Source organism: Zosterops lateralis (assembly GCF_965231275.1).
Source record: "Zosterops lateralis genome assembly, contig: HAP1_HAP1_SCAFFOLD_133, whole genome shotgun sequence".
Lineage (NCBI taxonomy): Eukaryota > Metazoa > Chordata > Aves > Passeriformes > Zosteropidae > Zosterops > Zosterops lateralis.
Genome location: NW_028154549.1, coordinates 25,472 through 45,910, shown reverse-complemented (window position 1 = coordinate 45,910; position 20,439 = coordinate 25,472). Strand labels below are relative to the sequence as shown.

The window sequence follows — 20,439 nt, the reverse complement described above, 5'->3', positions numbered from 1 at the left end:
TTTTTAAAAATTTGGGGGATTTGGGGGGAATTTTCAAGAATTTTTGGGAATTTTGGGGGATTTGGGGGAAATTTGGGGAAATTTGGAAAAAAATTGGGGAAATTTTATGGGATTTTGGGGGTTTTTTTGATTTTTAAAAAATTTTGGGGGAAATTCAGGAATTTTGGGGGAAATTGGGGAAAATTTGGGGAATTTTGGAACTTTTTGGGACTTTTGGGAAGTTTTGGGATTTTTTTTGATTTTGGGGAAATTTTTGGGCAATTTTTGGGATTTTTTTGTTTTTAAAAAGATTTTTGGGGAAATTTCAGGAATTTGGCGGACATTTTGAAGAATTTTGGGAAATTTTGGGAATTTTGGGGATTTTGGGCAAAATTTGGGGCAAAATTTGGCAAAATTTGGGCAATTTTGGGGATTTTTTAAAAATTTGGGGAAAATATGGGGAAATTTGCGGAATTCAGGGAATTTTTCAGGAATTTTGGAAAAAATTGTGGATTTTTTAATTTTTTTGGGGAAATTTCTGAGAAATTTTGGGAAATTTGGGGATAAAAAATTGGGGGATTTGGGGAAATTCTGGGGAATTTTGGAGGAATTTGGGGAAAATTTGGGGTTTTTTATTTTTGATGATTATTGGGATTTTTTGGGGGAATTTCTGGGGATTTTGGGGGGAATTATGAGAAATTTTGGGAAAATTTTGGGTTTTGCGGGGAAATTTTAGGGAATTTTGGGGCATTTTTGGGGAAATTTAAGAAATTTTGGGGAATTTTGGGGAGATTTTTTGGGAAATTTGGGGAAGATTTTGGCGAAATAGGGGAATTTTTAGTATTTTGAGGAATTTGGGGGAAATTTAGAGAAATTTCTGAACTTTTTTGATTTGGGGGAATTTTGGGTGAATTTGAAGAGAATTTGGGGGAAAATATGGGAATTTGGGGAAAATTTGAGATTTTGGGGCAATTTCAAGGAATTTTTTGAAATTTTTTGAAATTTTGGGGAATTTGGGGATAAATTTTGGGGAAAATTTTGGGGGAATTTTTGGGAGAATTTTGGTGAAATTTGGGGGAAATTTGTGGAAAAATTTGGGAAATTTTGGGGAATTTTTTGAGGAAATTTGGTGAATTTTGGGGGAAATTTTTTGTATTTTGGGGGATCTCAAAGCCTGGACTGGTCTATACTGGTTTATACTGGTTTGGACTGGTTTAAACTGGGAATTCTGGGGCTGGGACTGGTGTAAACTAGTTTTAACTGGTCTATACTGGGAATGGTAAAGCTGGGACTGGTCTGGACTGGTCTATACTGGTTTATACTGGTCTGGACTGGTTTTACTGGGTTTTACTGGTCTATACTGGTCCTATACTGGTCTATACTGGTCTATACTGGGAATGGTAAAGCTGGGACTGGTTTTACTGGTCCAAACTGGTTTAAACTGGGAATTTTGGAGCTGAGACCAGTTTAAACTGGTCCGGACTGGTTTATACTGGGAGGGCCTGGGAAGGGGTTTTTGAGTTGCCCAAAAATTTGGGATTTTTCAGCCCCAAAAAAATTAAACCTGAAAATTCTGAAAACGAACAAAAAAAAAAAAAAAAAAAAAATCCACAAAATCTGCCAAAAAATTGAACCCGAAACTCCAAAACACCCCAAAATTAAAAAAATTAACAAAATTTGCCCAAAAATCCCCAAAATTCGCCCCAAAAATCCCCAATTTTGCCCCAAAATTGAACCTAAAACTCCAAAATCACAAAAAAATCACAAAAATTGCCCAAAATCCAACAAATTCATCCCAAAAATCGACTGTAAAACTCCAAAATCACCAATAAATGACAAAAATTGACAAAAGTTTGCCCCAAATCCACAAAATTTGCCCCAAAATTGGACCTAAAACCCCCAAATCACAAAAAGCCCCACAAAAATTGACAAAAATAAACCAATTTTTGCCCAAAATCAAAAAAATTCACCCCAAAAATTCACAAATTCAGTACAAAAATTGAACCTAAAAATCCATAATTGCCCAAAAATGACAAAAATTGCCCCAAAATTGCCCAAAATCCACAAAATTCTCCCCAAAACTCAAAAAAACCCCCAAAATCACAAAAAATTCCTAGAATTGCCCAAAATCCACAAAATTCGCCCCAAAAATCCCCAAATTTGCCCCAAAAATTGAACCTAAAACTCAAAAATCACCAAAAAAATCACAAAATTTGAAAAAAATCAACCAAATTTTGCCCAAAATCCACAAAATTCGCCCCAAAAATCCCAAAAATTTGCCCCAAAATTGGACCTAAAACCCCAAAATCCCCAAAAAAATCACAAAAATTGCCCCAAAATTGCCCAAAATTCACAAAATTTTGACCCAAAAAAACTGAACCTAAAACCCCAAAATTGCCCAAAAATCACAAAATTTGGCCCAAAATTCACAAAATTTGCTCCAAAGTTGTACCTAAAACCCCAAAATCCCCCCAAAAAATCACAAAAATTACAAAAATTGTCTGACAATTCACAAAATTTGTCCCCAAAATTCACAAAATTCTCCCCAAAACTCAAAAAAACCTCCAAAAAATCACAAAAATCTACAAAATTCACTCAAAATTTGCATTTTTTGACCCAAAATTCACATTTTTTACCCCAAATATCGAATCAAAAATTACAAAATTTGTTAAAAATCACAAAAATTGAGCAAAATTTGCTCAAAATTCACTTTTTCTTGAACCAAAATTCACATTTTTTGAACCAAAACCTCCAAAATTTGTTAAAAATCACAAAAATCCACAAAATTCACCCAAAAAATTGACAAAATTTGACCAAAATTCACCCAAAATTCACATTTTTTGACCCGAAATTTGCCCAAAATTCACATTTTTTAACCCAAAACTAACCTGGACGCTCCAAAAAAATTTTTAAAAAGTTAAATTTAAACCCCAAAATTCACTTTTTTTTACCCCAAAAATTTACCCAAAAAATTCCAAATATTTGTTAAAAAATCACTAAAATTAATAAAATTTAACAAAATTCGCCCAAAATTTGCCCAAAATTCTCTTTTTTTACTCAAAAAAATCTCATTTTTTTACTCACCTGAAGCTCCTCATTGTCCCCAATGGAGAGTGGGTGTGGCCTTATGACGTCATCGATGACGTCACTCCCAGACAGGGCGTGGCCTCAATTTCCTCAATTTTTATTTTTGTGGTTTTTTATTTTTCAGGGTCAAATTTGGGTCAAAATTTGATTTTTGGGGGGTTTGGGGTGGGCGGGGCTTATGCAAATTAGGAAGTTTTCCCGCCAAAATTTAGGCCACGCCCACCGTGGTTTTCCCACCATTTTGACCGCCATTTTGTTTGTAGTTTTTTCACCATTTTGTTTGTAGTTTTTCCGCCATTTTGTTTGTAGTTTTTTCACCATTTTGTTTGTAGTTTTTCCGCCATTTTGTTTGTAGTTTTGCCGCCATTTTGTTTGTAGTTTTTGCTGCCATTTTGGTTGTAGTTTTTGCCACCATTTTGGTTGTAGTTTTTGCCGCCATTTTGGTTGTAATTTTTTTGGCCATTTTGGATCAAAATTTTTTTTGGTTTTTTTGGTCAATTTTGGGTCTTTTTGAACCGATTTTTTTGGTCAATTGTGGGCGTGGCTTCTGATATGCAAATTAAGGGGTTTTCCCGCCAAAAATAGGCCACGCCTACCCCGATTTTCCCGCCTTTTTTTGGTGATTTTTTTCAGCCATTTTGGATTAAAATTTTTGAGGAATTTTTGAGGCAAATTTGGGATTTTTTTGGGTCAATTTTGGGCTTTTTTGGGGAAATTTCGATGGGATGTTTTGGTCAAATGTGGGCGTGGCCTCTTTTATGCTAATGAGGTCCCTTTCCCATATAATTTCCCTATAAGGAGTTGTCGGCCATCTTGGATTGACTTTCGGCCATTTTGAATCAAATTTTTTGGGGATATTTTGGGTCAATTTTGTGATTTTTTGGTCAAATGTGGGCGTGGCCTCCCTTATTCTAATTAGGAAAATGATATCACAAAAAAGTCACGCCCACCCCTCATTTTCCCTCCATTTCCCTATAAGGGGTTGTTGGCCATTTTGAATTGATTTTCTTGGGGATTTTTTGGGTCAAATTTGGGATTTTTTTCGGGTCAATTTTGGGCTTTTTTGGGCAAATTTGGGCGGGAATTTTTTTCCCAAATATGGGCATGGCCTCCTTTATACTAATTAAGATGATTTTCTCAAGGTTTTGTTGGCCATCTTGGACCTAATTTCGACCATCTTGGATCGATTTTCTCTGGGACTTTGTTATTTGTTATTAATATTTAAATTAATGTGATTTTAATCAGATTTTACTCAGAATTTTAGTATGATTTTTAATGGGATTTTTAATGGGATTTTTAATGGGGGTTTAATCAGATTTTATTAGGATTTTATTAGGATTTTTAATGAGATTTTAATCGGATTTTTAGTAGGATTTTACTCAGAATTTTAATGGGGATTTAAAAGGAGATTTTAAATAGGATTTTAATGAGATTTTACTCAGAATTTGAATGTGATTTTAAATAGGATTTTTAATTGGATTTTACTCAGAATTTTAGTTGGATTTTTATCGGATTTTTAATGATATTTTAATGGTATTTTAATCAGATTTTAAGTGAATTTTTAACGATAATTTAATGACATTTTAATGGTATTTTAATCAGATTTTATTGTGATTTTTAATGATATTTTAACGGTATTTTAACGGTATTTTAATTTCATTTAATCAGATTTTAATTGGATTTTTAACATATTTTAATCAAAATTTTTATTACGTCTTTAATGGGATTTTAATGGGATTTTAATGGTATTTTTAATGGGGATTTAAATGGTATTTTAATGGGGATTTAAAAGGAGATTTTAAAGGAGATTTTAATGGGACTTTAATGGGGGTTTTAATGAGATTTTGAATGGGATTTTGAATGGGATTTTTAATTGGATTTTACTCATAATTTTAATCAGATTCTACTGGGATTTTTAAATGATATTTTAATGGTATTTTAATCAGATATTAATGGGATTTTTAATGAGATTTTTAATGGGATTTTAAATAGGATTTTAATGATATTTTATTTGCATTTTTAATGCGTTTTTAATGGGATTTTTAATGAGATTTTAATTGGATTTTAATTGGATTTTTATTGCAATTTTTACTTGGATTTTAAAATTATTTTTAATGGGATTTTAATGTGATTTTTAAGGATATTTTAATGATATTTAAATCAGATTTTAATCGGATTTTTAATGATACTTTACCAATATTTTAATCAGATTTTAATGAGATTTTAATGAGATTTTAATGGTATTTTAATGTGATTTTTAATGATATTTTAACAGTATTTTAATCAGATTTAATGTGATTTTTAATATTATTTTAATGAGGTTTTAATGGTATTTTAATCAGATTTTAATTAATTTTTTAACAAAATTTCCTCCCCAGCCCCCGCCCACGCCCCTGACCTGTTCCCATTGGTCACGTGCCATGAGTGTGACTCCCAGGTGACCTTTGGCTGTTTGGCTTCCGGTTTCTTCCCCGGCCCCGCCCAGCTGAGCTGGGGGGGCGTGGCCGAGGGCGTGGCCAAAGTTTTCCCGGAAGTGACGACGGGAACCGGAAGTTTGGGCGTGGCCTCCCGAGTGATGCTGGGCGGGGCCGAGGCGGAAAACGGCGACTTCCAGTGTCAGGTGACGCATCAGGGGACGAACTATGAGATGCACGTGACAGGTGAGTGAAGGGGTTAAAAAAAGGGGGGTTTTGGGGGGGGTTTGTGGTTTTTAAATAGATTTTTGTGAATTTTTGTGATTTTTAAAATGTTTTTTGGTGAATTTTTGTGGATTTTTTGGGGATTTTTGAGGATTTTTTTGGGGATTTTTTTGGTGGGGATTTTTGGGGATTTTGGGGAACTTTTTTTGTGGAGTTTTGTAAATTTTTGTGGGTTTTTTGGAGAATTTTTTGATGAATTTTTGTGATTTTTTTGTGAATTTTTGTGAATTTTTGGGCATTTTTTGGTGAATTTTTTCAGAATTTTTTGGGGGGATTTTTGTGGACTTTTTGGAATTTTTGTGGATTTTTGTGGATTTTTAGTAAATTTTTCTGGATTTTTTCTGAATTTTTTTGAGGGGGATTTTTTTGTGAATATTTGAGGATTTTTTGTGGATTTTTTGTGAATTTTTGGGGATTTTTTGAGGATTTTTTTGTGAAAATTTTAATGATTTTTGGTGAATTTTTAATGGGGGTTTTTTTGGTGAATTTTTGAGAATTTTTGAGGATTTTTTTGGATTTTTTGGGGGGGATTTTTTTGAGGATTTTTTGGGAGAGTTTTGTGAATTTTTGAGGATTTGATGAGATTTTTTTTTTGTGGATTTTTTTAGGATTTTTGTGAAATTTAGTTATTTTTGAGGGGGATTTTTGTGAATTTTTGAGATGAGATGCAGGTGACAGGTGAATGCGAGGGGTTAAAAAAGTTGGATTTTTGGGGGGTTTTGGGATTTTTGGGGGGATTTTGGGGGGATTTTTGTGAATTTTTGAGAATTTTTGTGAATTTTTTTCAGAATTTTTGGGAGGGGATTTTTGTGGATTTTTGTGAATTTTTGTGAATTTTTTGACTATTTTTTGGATTTTTTTGGTGAATTTTTTATGATTTTTTTTGGTGAATTTTTGTGAATTTTGAGAGAATTTTTGTGAATTTTTTTCAGAATTTTTGGGAGGGGATTTTTTGTGGATTTTTGGGAAATTTCTGAGAATTTTTGTGATTTTTTGAGGGGGATTTTTTTTAATTTCTCTGACAAATTTTTGCTCCATTTTAATGAAAATTTTTTGGGCCGATTTTCACAAACTTTGGGTCAATTTTGACAAATTTTGGGTCCATTTAGATCAATTTTGACCAAATTTGGGTCGATTTTGACAACTTTTGTGTCCATTTCCTTGAATTTTTGTCTCACCTTTTTATTTCTCCCCTGGATGAATTTTTGGTCATTTTGGGTCCATTTTTGGTCAATTTTGACAAATTTTGGGTTCATTTTAATAAACTTTGGGTCCATTTTCACAAATTTTGGGTCAATTTTAATGAACTTTGGGTCGATTTTGACAAATTTCTTTTTTTTGCCCTGGACCAATTTTGGGTCCATTTAGTCCAATTTTAGGTCAATTTTCACTAATTTTGTGTCAAATTTACCAAACTTAGAGACCATTTTTTTTAACCAAACTTTGGGTCAACTTTGACAAATTTTGGGTCAATTTTAATGAATTTTGTGTTGATTTTGCCTAATTTTGGGTCCATTTGGAAAAAAATTTTGGTCAATTTTGACAAATTTTGGGTCGATTTTTTAAACCAAGTTTTGGGTCCATTTTACCAAATTTTGGATCAAATTTTGTAAATTTTGAGTCAATTTGACCAATTTTGGGACCATTTTTTTTTACCAAATTTTGGGTCTATTTTAATGAATTTTGCGTCCGTTTCAGTTAATTTTGGGTCCATTTTAATGAACTTTGGCTCAATTTTGATCAACTTTGGGTCGCTTTTTTTTGACCAAATTTTGGGTTAATTTTAACTAATTTTGGGTCAATTTTACCAAACTTTGGGTCGATTTTTTTTACCAAATTTTGTGTCAGATTTCCCAAATTTCGGGTCAATTTTCACTAATTTTGAGTCAATTTTGGTTCTTTTTTTTTGGGTCCACCTGGACCAATTTTGGTCCATTTTAACAAATATTTGATCAATTTTGACAATTTTTTTGCTCCATTTTAATGAATTTTGGATCAATTTTGACCAACTTTGGGTCAATTGTTTTTAACCAAATTTTGGATCCATTTAAATGAACTTTGGTTCAATTTTAACGAACTTTGGGTCCATTTTGACCAATTTTTTGGTCAATTTTCACAAACTTTGTGTCGATTTCGATGAACTTTGGGCCAATTTTTTTTTTGCCAAATTTTGTGTCAAATTTATCAAATTTTGTGTCAAATTTCACAAATTTTGTGTCAATTTTCCCAAATTTTATTTTCATTTCCAGGTGACATTCTCTGCCCACCCAACTTCACCCTCTCCCTGCTGAGCGACCCCGGCCAATCAGATCCCTCCGTCTCTGACTCCGCCCACGCCAACGTCCAATTGCTGTGCCAGGTCCGTGGGCGTGGCTCCCGCCAGGCCAACCTCACCTGGTTGGTCAACGGTGACGTCACCGACCTGGGGGTGGAGCTTTCCACCTGCCACGAGGAGGGCGGGGCCAATCAAGAGGTGCTGAGCAGGCGGGTCAACGTCAGCCGGGAATTGTGGGAAGGGGGCGCCACCTTCACCTGCTGGGCCGGCCACGCCCACCTGGCCACGCCCCTCAGCGCCAGCGCCAGCACCTACTGCAAAGGTGGCTCAAAAAATTGGGTTTTTGGGGGTTTTTTTGGGGAAATTTAATGAAATTTTGGGGGTTTTTTTGGGAAATTTAATGAAATTTAATGGATTTCTTAGTTTTTAGTGAAATTTAGGGTGAAATTTGTTGAAAATTCCAGTGAAATTTGATGGAATTTTGACTTTTTTTTCACCAAATTTTAGGAAATTTGATGGATTATTGGTGAAATTTTGAATTATTTTTAAAAAATCGAATTTTTAAGAAATCGGTGAAATTTTGAGGGATTTTGCACCAAAAATCGAGAAAATTTGATGAAATTTCATGAGATTTCCATTTTTTTCCCCAAATTGAGGAAATCGGATGAAATTTGGTGCAATTTTGACTTTTTAACCCAAAATTTGGGAAATCGGATGAAATTTGGTGAAATTTGGGCTTTTTAACCCAAAATTGAGGAAATTGGATGAAATTTGTTGAATTTTGGGTTTTTTCAAAGCAAAATCGTAGAAATTTTGACTGTTTTGGGGGAAATTTTGGAAAAATTTTGGCTTTTAACCCAAATTGAGGAAATTTGATCAAATTCAGTGAAAATTTGAGGGTTTTTTAAATAGAAATTGAGGATTTTTTGTGAAAATCAGTGAAATTGATGAAATTTGATGATCAATGCAAAGGTGAGTCAAATTTTGGGGGTTTTTGGGGGGAATTTAATGAAATTTAATGAATTTCTTTGTTTTTAGTGAAATAGGCGGAATTCAGGTGAAATTTGATAAAAATTCTGGTGTTTCTTGAACTGAAATTTTCTCCTTTTTTCATCAGTTTCTTCCCTTTCTTTGTCACATTTTCTCTTTTTTTTCCTCAAATTTCCTCCAAATTTTCTCCTTTTTTGCTCCAATTTTCTCATTTTCCCACCATTTTTTTGCTTTTTCTCATCTTTTTTATTTTCACCATTTTTCCTCTTATTTTCCCAAATTTTCTCATTTTTAACCAAATTTTAATATTTCTTGTTAAATTTTCTAGTTTTTCTCCAATTTTCCCTTTTTGCTCAAATTTCCTCCTTTTTCCCCCAAAATTTTCTCGTTTCCTTCCCAAATTTTTCTTAATTTTTGCCTCTAATTTTTCTGATTTTTTTCCCAAATTTCCTAATTTTTTCCAAATTTTTTCACCAAATTTCTCGTTTCTTTCCCAAATTCTCTAATTTTTCACCCAAATTTTCCGAATTTTTGTCAAATTTTCTCATTTTCACCCAATTTTCTCATTTTCACCCAACTTTCTCATTTTTACCGAATTTTCCCATTTTTTGTCACTTTTTCCATTTTTTTTCCATTTTTCTCCAATTTCCTTTTTTTCCACCAAATTTTCCCCTTTCTTTCCCAATTTTTCTCATTTCTCTCTCTAATTTTTTTCCATTCTTTCTCAAATTTTCTCCTTTTTTCCCAAAATTTCTGTTTTTCAACCCAAAACCGTTTTCCCTCAAAATTCCTTGGTTTTTTGTCCTAAACTTTATGTTTTTCACCTCAAATCCTTTTTCCTCCTCAAACACAAGAACTCACCTGGATTTCCACCAAAAAACCGCCATTTTTTTGTCCAAAATCGCTGTTTTTCCAAAAAAAATCCAATTTTTTCCCAAAATTTCAGTTTTTTGACCCAAATTTTTTTCCAACAGGATTAAAACCCTGTTTTGAGGTCCAAATTCACCTGGAGCCGCTCCAGGGGCGGGGCCTTGGGCGTGGCCACTTCTGGCCCCGCCCACCCCCAATCCCCAACCTGGCCCCGCCCACAAACAATCCATTTGGGTGGGGTTTTTTATTTATTTTTTCACCATTTTTTTATTTTGGGGTGGATTTTTTGTGTGTTTTTTTTAAAGGTTTTTTGTCATTTTGGATGAATTTTAATTTTTTTTTTGTGAAATTTTCCTACTTTTTTCTATGAAAATTTTCCGATTTTTTTGTCAAATTTTCTCGTTTTTTGTCAAATTTTGTAATTTTTATGAAATTTTGTCATTTTCACAAAATTTTCTGGTTTTTTCCAAATTTTCCCATTTTTTACCCAATTTTCCCTATTTTCTGTCAAATTTTGTAATTTTCACAAATTTTCTGGTTTTTTCCAAATTTTCCCATTTTTTACCCAATTTTCCCTATTTTCTGTCAAATTTTGTAATTTTCACCAATTTTCTCATTTTCACCCAATTTTCCTCTTTCTTCCAGATTTTCTCATTTTCACAAATTTTGCCATTTTTTACCCAATTTTCTCATTTTTTTGTCAATTTTCTCTATTTTCCCAAATTTTCTCGTTTTCGCCCAATTTTCCCATTTTTCACGAAATTTTCCCATTTTTCACCAAATTTTCTCATTTTCACCAAATTTTCTCATTTTTAACCAGATTTTCACATTTTTCACCCAATTTCCCCTTTTCTCCCAAACTTTCTCATTTTCACCAATTTTCCTGTTTTTCCTCAGATTTTCTCCTCCTTTTTTCACTAAATTTTCTCCTTTCTTTTCTAAATTTTTCAGTTTTTTACCAAAATTCCTGTTTTTCATCCCAAATCCCCTTTCCCTCCCAAAACCCTCATTTTTTTTCCTAAAAATCCAGGATTTCCACCCCAAATCCATTTCTCTCCTTAAATCCAAAATTTTCAACTGACGTCACTCAAAAAATCGTAGTTTTTTTGCTGAAAATCACCATTTTTTTAACCAAAAATCGCTATTTTTTACCAAAATCTCCATTTTTTCACCCAATTTTTTTTCCCAAACAGGTTCAAAACCTTTTCCATCTGTCCAAATCCTCCCGCTGTCCCTGCAGGACCTTTACCTGTCCAGCAGCCCCAACCTCACCTGCGTCGCCTCCAACCTGAAATCCCCGAGGCCCAAATTCACCTGGAGCCGCTCCGGGGGCGGGGCCTTGGGCGTGGCCATTTCCGGCCCCGCCCACCGCCTGCCCAACGGCCAATACGAGGTCAGGAATTATTTGGGGATTTGCGCCGAGGATTGGAATTCGGGAGAGGAATTCACCTGTCGCATGGGCGGGGATGACGTCGGGGACACGCCCCTGGTGGCTGCGATAAAGAAGGAGAACAGTGAGTGAAAATTTTTAATTTTGGGGGGATTTTGGGGTTTTTGGAAAAAATTGGGGGGATTTTGGGGATTTTGGGGGGATTTGGGGAAAATTTGGGGGGAATATGTTGATTTTTTGTTGATTTTTTTGTTGATTTTTTGTTGATTTTTTGGGGGAAATTTTTGTTGATTTTTTTTGTTGATTTGTTGTTGATTTTTTGTTGATTTTTTGTTGATTTTTTGTTGATTTTTTGTTGATTTTTGGGGGGAATTTTTTGTTGATTTTTTTGTTGATTTTTTCTTGATTGTTGATTTTTTGTTGATTTTTTTGTTGATTTTTTTGTTGATTTTTTGTTGATTTTTGGGGGAATTTTTTGGGGTAATTTGTCGATTGGTGACGGTTTTGGGGTGAAAATTTGGGCATTTTGGGATAAAATTTGGAGTTTGGGGGTCAACATTTGGGGATTTTAGGTCAAAATTTGAGATTTTTGGGTGAAATTTGGGGGCTTTACGGTGAAAATGTAAAATTTTTGGGATAAAATTTCAGGGTTTGGGGAGTGAAAATGTGAAATTTTGGGATAAAATTTGAGGGTTTTGTAGTGAAAATGTGGAATTTTGGGGTGGGAAATTGGGGAAATTTGGGGGTTTTCGGATGAAATTTGGAGGTTTTCAGGGATGAGAAACTGAGATTTTGGGGTTGAAATTTGGTGGGGTTTCGTCAAATTTTCTAATTTTTAAATCAAATTTTGCGGGTTTTGGGACAAAATTGAGGTTTTGGGTGAAATTTGGGGGTTTTGGAGTGAAAATTTGGGCTTTTTAGGGTGAAAAATTTGGACTTTTGGGGTGGGAAATTGGTGGTTTGGCGAATATTTGGGCGTTTCAGGGTAAGAATGTGAAATTTTGGGATAAAATTTGGGGGTTTGGGTGAAAATTTGGAGTTTTGGGGTCAAAAATTGAGGATTTTAGGTCAAAAATTGGGGGTTTTAGGTCAAAATTTGGGGTTTTTTAAACCAATTTATCTCATTTTTGTTCTTAAATTTCTTCCAAATTTGGAGTAAAATTTGGGTGTTTTGGGGATAAAACTTGAGGGGTTTGGGGTTAAAAAATGGAAATTTTGGGGTCAAAACTTGGGGATTTTTAGGCTGGAATTTGGGGGATTCGGGGTGAGAATTTGGAATTAAGGAGGCAAAAAATGGGGGGTTTGGAACAAAATTTGGAGGTTTTTAGGGTGAAAATGTGAAATTTTGGGATGAAATTTGGGGGTGGTTTCGGCAAATTTTCGCTTTTTTTAACAATTTTTTCTCGTTTTTTTCATCTTAAATTTCTTCCAAATTTGGGGTGAAATTTGGGAGGATTTTTGGGTAAAATTTTCTCGGTTTTTTTTACAAATTTTTCTCATTTTTTACCTCAAGTTTTGTCCAAATTTGGGGTCGAAATTTGAGGGGTTTTTCAACCAAATTTTCTCGGTTTTTTCCTCAAGTTTCTTCCAGATTTGGGGTTGAAATTTGGGGGTTTTAAAACCAAATTTTCTTGTTTTTTTCTCTCAAGTTTCTTCTGAATTTGACATCAAAATTTAAGGGATTTTTAGGTAAAATTTTCTCATTTTTACACCAAATTTTCCTCGTTTTTTTCCTCGAATTTGGAAGAAAATTGAGAGAGTTTTGGGGTTTTTTGGGGGGGATTTTTAGGCGAAAAGTTGCAATTTTTTGGGTTGAAATTTGGGGTTTTTTACATTGGAGTTTTTGGTGCTTTGGGGGTCAGAATTTGGAGTTTTGGGGTTGAAATTTAGGGGGTATTGGAATGAAATTTGGAGGTTTTAGAGTGAAAAATTAGAACTTTGGGGTCGGAATTTGAGGGGTCAGAGTTCGCAGATTTGGGGTGAGAAATTGCAATTTTCTGGGGGGGGGTGAGAATTTGCGGATTTTTGGGGTTGAATTTGCAGATCTGGAGTTGGAATTTGTAAATTAGGGGTCAGAATTTGGTTTTGGGGTCAGAATTTGCAGTTTTGAGGTGAAAAATTGGCAGATTTGAGGTCGGAATTTGTGGGTTTGGGTTGGAATTTGCAGATTTGAGGTGAAATTTTGAAGTTTTGGGGTCAGAATTGGCAGATTTAGGGTCGTTCCATACTGGGAGACCCAACTGGGAATGGACTGGTCTGTACTGGGAGGGTCAACTGAGATTGGAAGAGTAAAACTGGGATTGGAAGAGTCAAACTGGAAATGGGGAAAGCAAACTGGGAATGATGAAATCAAACTGGGAATGGGTTTCTCCAACTGGGAGACCCAACTGGGGACCCAAACTGGGAACAGTTTGGTCAAACTGGGAGACCCAACTGGGAATGGTTTGGTTAAACTGGGAATGGAGAAGCCAAACTGGGAATGGTTTTTCCAACTGGAAGACCCAACTGGGAATGGTGAAACCCAACTGGGAGACCCAACTGGGAATGGTGAAACCCAACTGGGAGACCCAACTGGGAGGGTCAACTGGGAATGGTTTTTCCAACTGGAAGACCCAACTGGGAATGGAAGAGTCAAACTGGGAACGGTTTGTTGGGTCAAACTGGGAATGGGTTTCTCCAACTGGGAGACCCAAACTGGGAATGGTGAAGCCAAACTGGGAGACCCAACTGGGAATTGTTTGGTCAAACTGGGAGAACCAACTGGGAATGGAGAGATCAAACTGGGAGACCCAACTGGAAAGGGTCAACTCTTATTGGGAGGCCCAACTGGGAATGGGAAACCCAACTGGGAATGGAGAAGTCAAACTGGGAATGGAGAAGTCAAACTGGGAGACCCAACTGGGAAGGGTCGACCCAACTGGGAACCCAACTGGGAATGGTTTGGTCAAACTGGGAGACCCAACTGGGAATGGAAGAGTCAAACTGGGAATGGGTTTCTCCAACTGGGAGACCCAACTGGGATTGGTTTGGTCAGCTGGGGACTCAACTGGGATTGGTCTGGTCTTACTGGGAGCCCAACTGGGAATGGAGAGATCAAACTGGGAGACCCAACTGGGAATGGAAGAGTCAAACTGGGAACGGTGAAACCAAACTGGGAACCCAACTGGAAATAGTTTCTCCAACTGGGAGACCCAACTGGGAACCCAATTGGGAATGGTGAAGTCAAACTGGGAACCCAACTGGGAACAATTTGGTCAACTGGGAGACCCAACTGGGATTTGGTTCTTCAAACTGGGAGACCCAACTGGGAATGGAAGAGTCAAACTGGGAATTGTTTCTCCAACTGGGAGACCCAACTGGGAACGGTGAAACCCAACTGGGAACCCAACTGGGAAGGGTCTTGTCTTACTGGGAGACCCAACTGGTGTGGAGAGGATAGCTGAGAAATGAGAAGAGGATAAGGGACACAATAGCTCTCAGACTAATATTGTAACTAGAAGCTAGGACAAGGCCAGCATGAGGATGAGGGAGAGGAACTGAGATCATGAGAAAAGAGGAACTAAATGCTACATGGCGATACAACTGTTGCAATATGCTGATATAACATGAAGTAAACTATTGTGTAGTCACTACCAATCAGGAGCTTGGCTTTTGCAATATGTATGAGCTAATTAAGCAAAGTATATAACTTAAGACTGTACTTGAATAAATTGAGTTCTGCTGATGACCTAATGGTGTCTGCGTCTCCCTTCTCCAACAAATGGCGCCCGAACAGGGACCCTGACGGCTGCCTCTCGTCTCGACTAAAAGAAAAAGGGGAAGCACGTCTGCCACGGTTGGAGAAGTAGGGTTGGGGCCTGATGCAACCGGGTCGGCGTTAAACGACGAAGGGATAACGCCCCCAGGAGCCATATAGGTGGTCCTGGGCCATACGTGCTGCCGAAGCCGGAGAGTTGCAACAGCGCGCGCTGACGACATAATGGACAGGCAAGCAGCATATGATTTATTTATGACAGGGTTAGAGAAACGGGGGGTTAAGGACATAAGGAAAGACCTTCCGGGATTACTAACATGGGGATATGCTAAAGGCTACTTTATAAACCCCCATACAGTACATAAGCTTTCTAAATGGCGAAAATTTGGGGATAAACTATGGGATGCAAGTTTAGATGATGATAAAACAGCTAAGAAGTTAGGGAAACAGTGGCGAGCAGTACATAATGCTCTGCTGCAACACCAAGTAGAAAAACGAGCAGCTCAGCAGGCAGTAGCAGCCCAGGGAATGAATCTGATATATTCATCAGAGTCAGACTTTCCCTTGCCTCCTGGATGTACAACAGTACATGTGCCTCCAGAGCAAATGGGTGCCACCAGAGAGAACACGGTTGTTGGGGTATTTCTAAGCTTGTGTTTACACCCCACCAACTTTTGTTATTTCAAGCTCACTGGCAAGCCCTAGCACAGGAGTCAGTTGCCACACAGAGACAACCTGAGGATCCTCTACATGGGGTTACCTTAGATGAATTGCTGGGAATAGACAATTGAATAAAGACAGAAGGACAGGCTCTGTTAGGACCGGAAAAATGTTGAGAGGTCCTGAAGCTCGCTAAAGCTGCTATGGATAAAGTAAAAGATCCACATAGAACCCCTATATATATGAGAATAAAACAAGGTAGAGAAAAACCATTAGGCAAATTTGTAGATCGACTAGTAGAGGGAATAGAAAAAGCTAGAGTGCCACTCTATATGCAAGGAGCTATGTTAAAACAGTGTATACTCCAAAATGGTAATCAGGCTACAAAAAACCTAGTTAACACCTTGGGAGCTAATTGGTCTGTAGAAGAGGCTCTAGAAAAAGCAGCATCTGTGCCCTCTGGGCCTCAGGCATTTATTGTCGAGGCTATTAAAGGGCTAAGTGAAACACTTCAGAAACAGGCAGAGAGTAGGCAGGCTCAAGTTTTTGCTGCTCTTGCTCCACTCCAAGCTGCTGTTACAGCAAGTCAGCTAAAGCGAGGCGGAGAAGACCAAGAAAAGTGCTACTGTTGTAGAAGAAATCGGGAAACGGCAAGACCAGCGCGCCATCCAGCCGCCGCGCCAGGACACAAATAGCAGCTGTACAGCAGCCAGCGACCTGCACCCCGCCACCTCCGGAAGCCTCAGCCTGAACTTGGCAGCCACAGTGGACATATCTATTAAAGACAATTGCACTGTGCCAATTCCCACTGAAGTAAAAGGACCAGTAACCTATCAGGGACAGTCGGTTCCTGCTTTACTTTTGAGACGATCTTCTACTTTTTAAAAAAGGATTGGACATTACTGTGGGATTTATTGATGCTGATTTTACAGGCAAGATCTGTATTTTATCACAGACACTGTATCCTCCGGTGCTTATTCCAGCTGGCACCCAGATAGCTCACTTGTTACCATTTTCGACCTTGGCTCCGAACATCGCTCGGAAACACAAAGAGGGGACTATAGTTTTGGCTCTACAGGAGGATCAGCATTCTTAACACTGGACCTGCTGAAGTACAATATATTGGTTGAGGTCACATGTGTGTGCTTACACCCACAGGTCCTGTGTAGATTACCAGCCGCTGGATGCGAGCAAGGAATGACAGCACCCAGCAGTCCAGCAGAACGAGAGCGGCATCGCCTGCTCCTGATCCTTCAACCTGTGATAGCTCGGCTCCAGCCAGTGTGGCCTAATCCTCTAGTAGTAGAAAATAAAACTGATGTACTAACATTGTTGCATGAACTACAAAGCACCCGACTACAATTAATTAAGAGTTCTAATTGTCTGCACTGCGACAAGCCTAACTGTGGTGCTTGGGTAAAAATATATTGTGAGGCTTGTTGCAGACAATAGTGGGTCTTTCAACAGCAGCTTGCACAGCCATGGTGCCCACGCTGCTCCTTTTATTGGCATCGTTATAATTGGCACACCGCCATAAAAAATTATACAGAGTGCAATACTGTGCCAGAAGCAGTAAACCTTGTTCAAGATTTAAGTCAAAGAGATAGGCTGAAATTGGTATTTTTAATAGAAAAAGAGGTGTGTCGCCTGTTGGCACAAAAGGCTACTCGCATATTGCAGACAACCTGCAAATATGGGGTGGGAATACCTCATATGCATCAGGTGGATCCTGCTGACTGGGATATGTGTTGTCGCCGCTGGGCTCACAAGAGCTACCAAAAACAGACAAAAGGCAAAACATGTGGGTCACTTGGGTTAATCAATCTGGTCAGGATAATTTGTGTTTATCACCTGCCACGCCTTCCAATCCATTTCGCACTTGTCTAAAACAAGAATGTGCAAGGGAAGCGTGGAAAAGTTACATTTCTCATTGGCAAAATGAGACAACAGCACAATGGGAATATTGCTCTTGGTTTGCTGAAATCATTCAGCAAAGCAGTACTTTTCGTCGTAACCCTCTCCTGCCTATTGATTTGGCTATATGGCTCGGGAAATGCTATCTTCTTGGAGCCCTTGTTCAGCAATTAAAGAAAAAGAGTAAGAATAGGGGAGAGGAGAAAGACATTCGGGTATTAGAATGGTTACAGCCACGCCTACAACAATGTAAAACTGTTTTTCAAAAATCAGAAATGTTGGCAGTCCTTATCCATAAAGGCAGACAGCGTGCACGACAGATTACGGGGAATGAACCAGGCACTATTCTGTTGCCAATAGCTCGAGATATACTGCAATGGTACATTGAAAATCATGAGGAGGTGGGCCTTGCTTTGCTGGGAGGAGGGGCCACAGTTGTAACAACGGTAAAGTGGCCCCCACCCTTGCAATGGGTGGGAGAACAGCAGTGGCTGAGCAAACCTCTGCGGAGTGAACAGCCCATCCCAGAAGCAATCACAGTTTTCACAGATGCTGAGAAAAAGTCACAAAAAGCTGCTATTACATGGCAGCAGGGAAATGAGTGGCAAGAAGTAATATTGCCTGCTGAAGAGGGGGGGATTCTTTACAAACTTTGGAATTGTCAGCTGTTGTATAAGCCATGAACCAGTTGAGTCCTAACTGCAGTAACAAGGTAAACTTGTGGGATCCCCCAGGAGTGATCATTGCCTCCATCCTTGTCCCAGGTGTAGCAGAGTCACAAGCCTTGGGTCACAAGCCTTAATGCAGTTAAGGAGATTGGCTTGTTAGACAAGTAAACAACTTAACATCACATCCAACATTATATCTGATTTAGTAACTGATGTTAGTAGCGACGACGATCTTTACAGGCCCTTGATAAGAATTGTAATAACAAAGTAGAGTTATGCGGTCCTGCAGCTCGTATTTTTGCATCTATAACCCCTAGAAAAAGTGCTTGCAACCATTAAAGAAAAAGGGGGAATTGTGGAGAGGATAGCTGAGAAATGGGAAGAGGATAAGGGACACAATAGCTCTCAGACTAATATTGTAACTAGAAGCTAGGACAAGGCCAGCATGAGGATGAGGGAGAGGAACTGAGATCATGAGAAAAGAGGAACTAAATGCTACATGGCGATACAACTGTTGCAATATGCTGATATAACATGAAGTAAACTATTGTGTAGTCACTACCAATCAGGAGCTTGGCTTTTGCAATATGTATGAGCTAATTAAGCAAAGTATATAACTTAAGACTGTACTTGAATAAATTGAGTTCTGCTGATGACCTAATGGTGTCTGCGTCTCCCTTCTCCAACAAACTGGGAATGAAAAAGCCAAACTGGGAATGGTGAAACCAAACTGGGAATGGTTTTTCCAACTGGGAGACCCAACTGGGAGACCCAACTGGGGAACTCAACTGAAAATGGTTTGGTCAACTGGGAATGGTTTGATCAAACTGGGAACGGTGAAACCAAACTGGGAGACCCAACTGGGAAGACTCAACCCAACTGGGGCCCTCTCCATTTGACCCAACCCAACCCTTCTCCAGCCGGCGCCGCCGTCCCCCCGAAAGTCTTCGTCTTCCCGCCGCCCCCCGAAGAGTTGGCCTTGTCCGAAACCATCACCTTGACATGCCTGGCCAGCGGCTTCGCCCCCCGCGACGTCCTGATCACCTGGACGCACCTGGACGCCCCGGTGGATTCTGGGAAATTCTCCATCTTGGGCCCGGCACCGGACTCCGGAAATTCCGGGAGGTTCTCGGCCTATTCCAAGATGGTGGTGGGGGCGGAGGAGTGGAGGAGGGGCGACGTCTTCGCCTGCGTGGTGGGGCATGATGGGATTGAGATGAAGTTTATTCAGAGGAGTTTGGACAAGACGATGGCGAGGCCGGCAAATGTCAACGTGTCCGTGGTGTTGGCGGATTCTGATACTGTCTGTTATTGAAATTTAAAATTATTTTAAGGAATTAAAATAATAAAAAAATTCAGGAATTGAGATTTGAGTTTGGTGGATTTTTTGGGGAAAAAAAATGGAGATTTGGGGTGAAATCGGCAACTTTTGGAGGGAAAAAATGAAGATTTTTGGTGGAAAAATGTGAATTTTTGGTATCGGGAGGAAAAAGTGGATTTGGGGCAAAATCCATGGATTTTGGGAGGGAAAAATGTGGATTTTTGGTATCAGGAGGAAAATGTGGATTTAGGGTGAAATTTGTGGGTTCTGGTGAAAATTCTGGATTTTTAGAAGGGAGAATGTGGATTTTGGGAAGAAAAATGGATTTGAGGTGCAATTTGTGGATTTTGGTGAAATTTGTGGATTTTGGGACAGAAATTTGGATTTGGGATGAAATTTGTGGATTTTAGGAAGGAAAATGGACTTGGGATAAATTTGTGGGATTTTAGGAGGAAAAATGTGAATTTTTGGAGAAAAAAAAAGTGGATTTTGGGACAAAACCTGTCGATTTCGGGAAAAGGAAAAAACACCAAATTTTAGGCGGGTAAAAAAGTGAATTTTGGAAGTTCTGGGAGGTTCTGGAACTGATTCCAAGATGGCGGCGCCACCATGATTGGAGTGAGGAATGATGGGATTGGGGCGGCTATGATGGGATTGGGGCGGGGCATGATGGGATTGGGGCGGGGCATGATGGGATTGAGATGAAGTTTGTTCAGAGGAGTTTGGACAAGACGATGGCGAGGCCGGCCAACGTCAACGTGTCCGTGGTGTTGGCGGATTCTGATACTGTTTGTTATTGAAAAAAAAATTAATGTTTTGAGGATTATGAAAT

The 20,439-nt window shown here is 38.2% G+C and overlaps 1 gene segment (V, D, J or C); it reads left to right on the top strand.

Annotated features, from left to right (window-relative positions):
* The first annotated feature begins 3,085 nt into the window (after positions 1 to 3,085).
* On the top strand, positions 3,086 to 19,601 carry LOC310923599 (Ig alpha chain C region-like). The segment is given in 5 exons: positions 3,086 to 3,092; positions 5,445 to 5,726; positions 8,015 to 8,362; positions 11,094 to 11,414; positions 19,207 to 19,601.
* Positions 19,602 to 20,439: the final 838 nt, after the last annotated feature.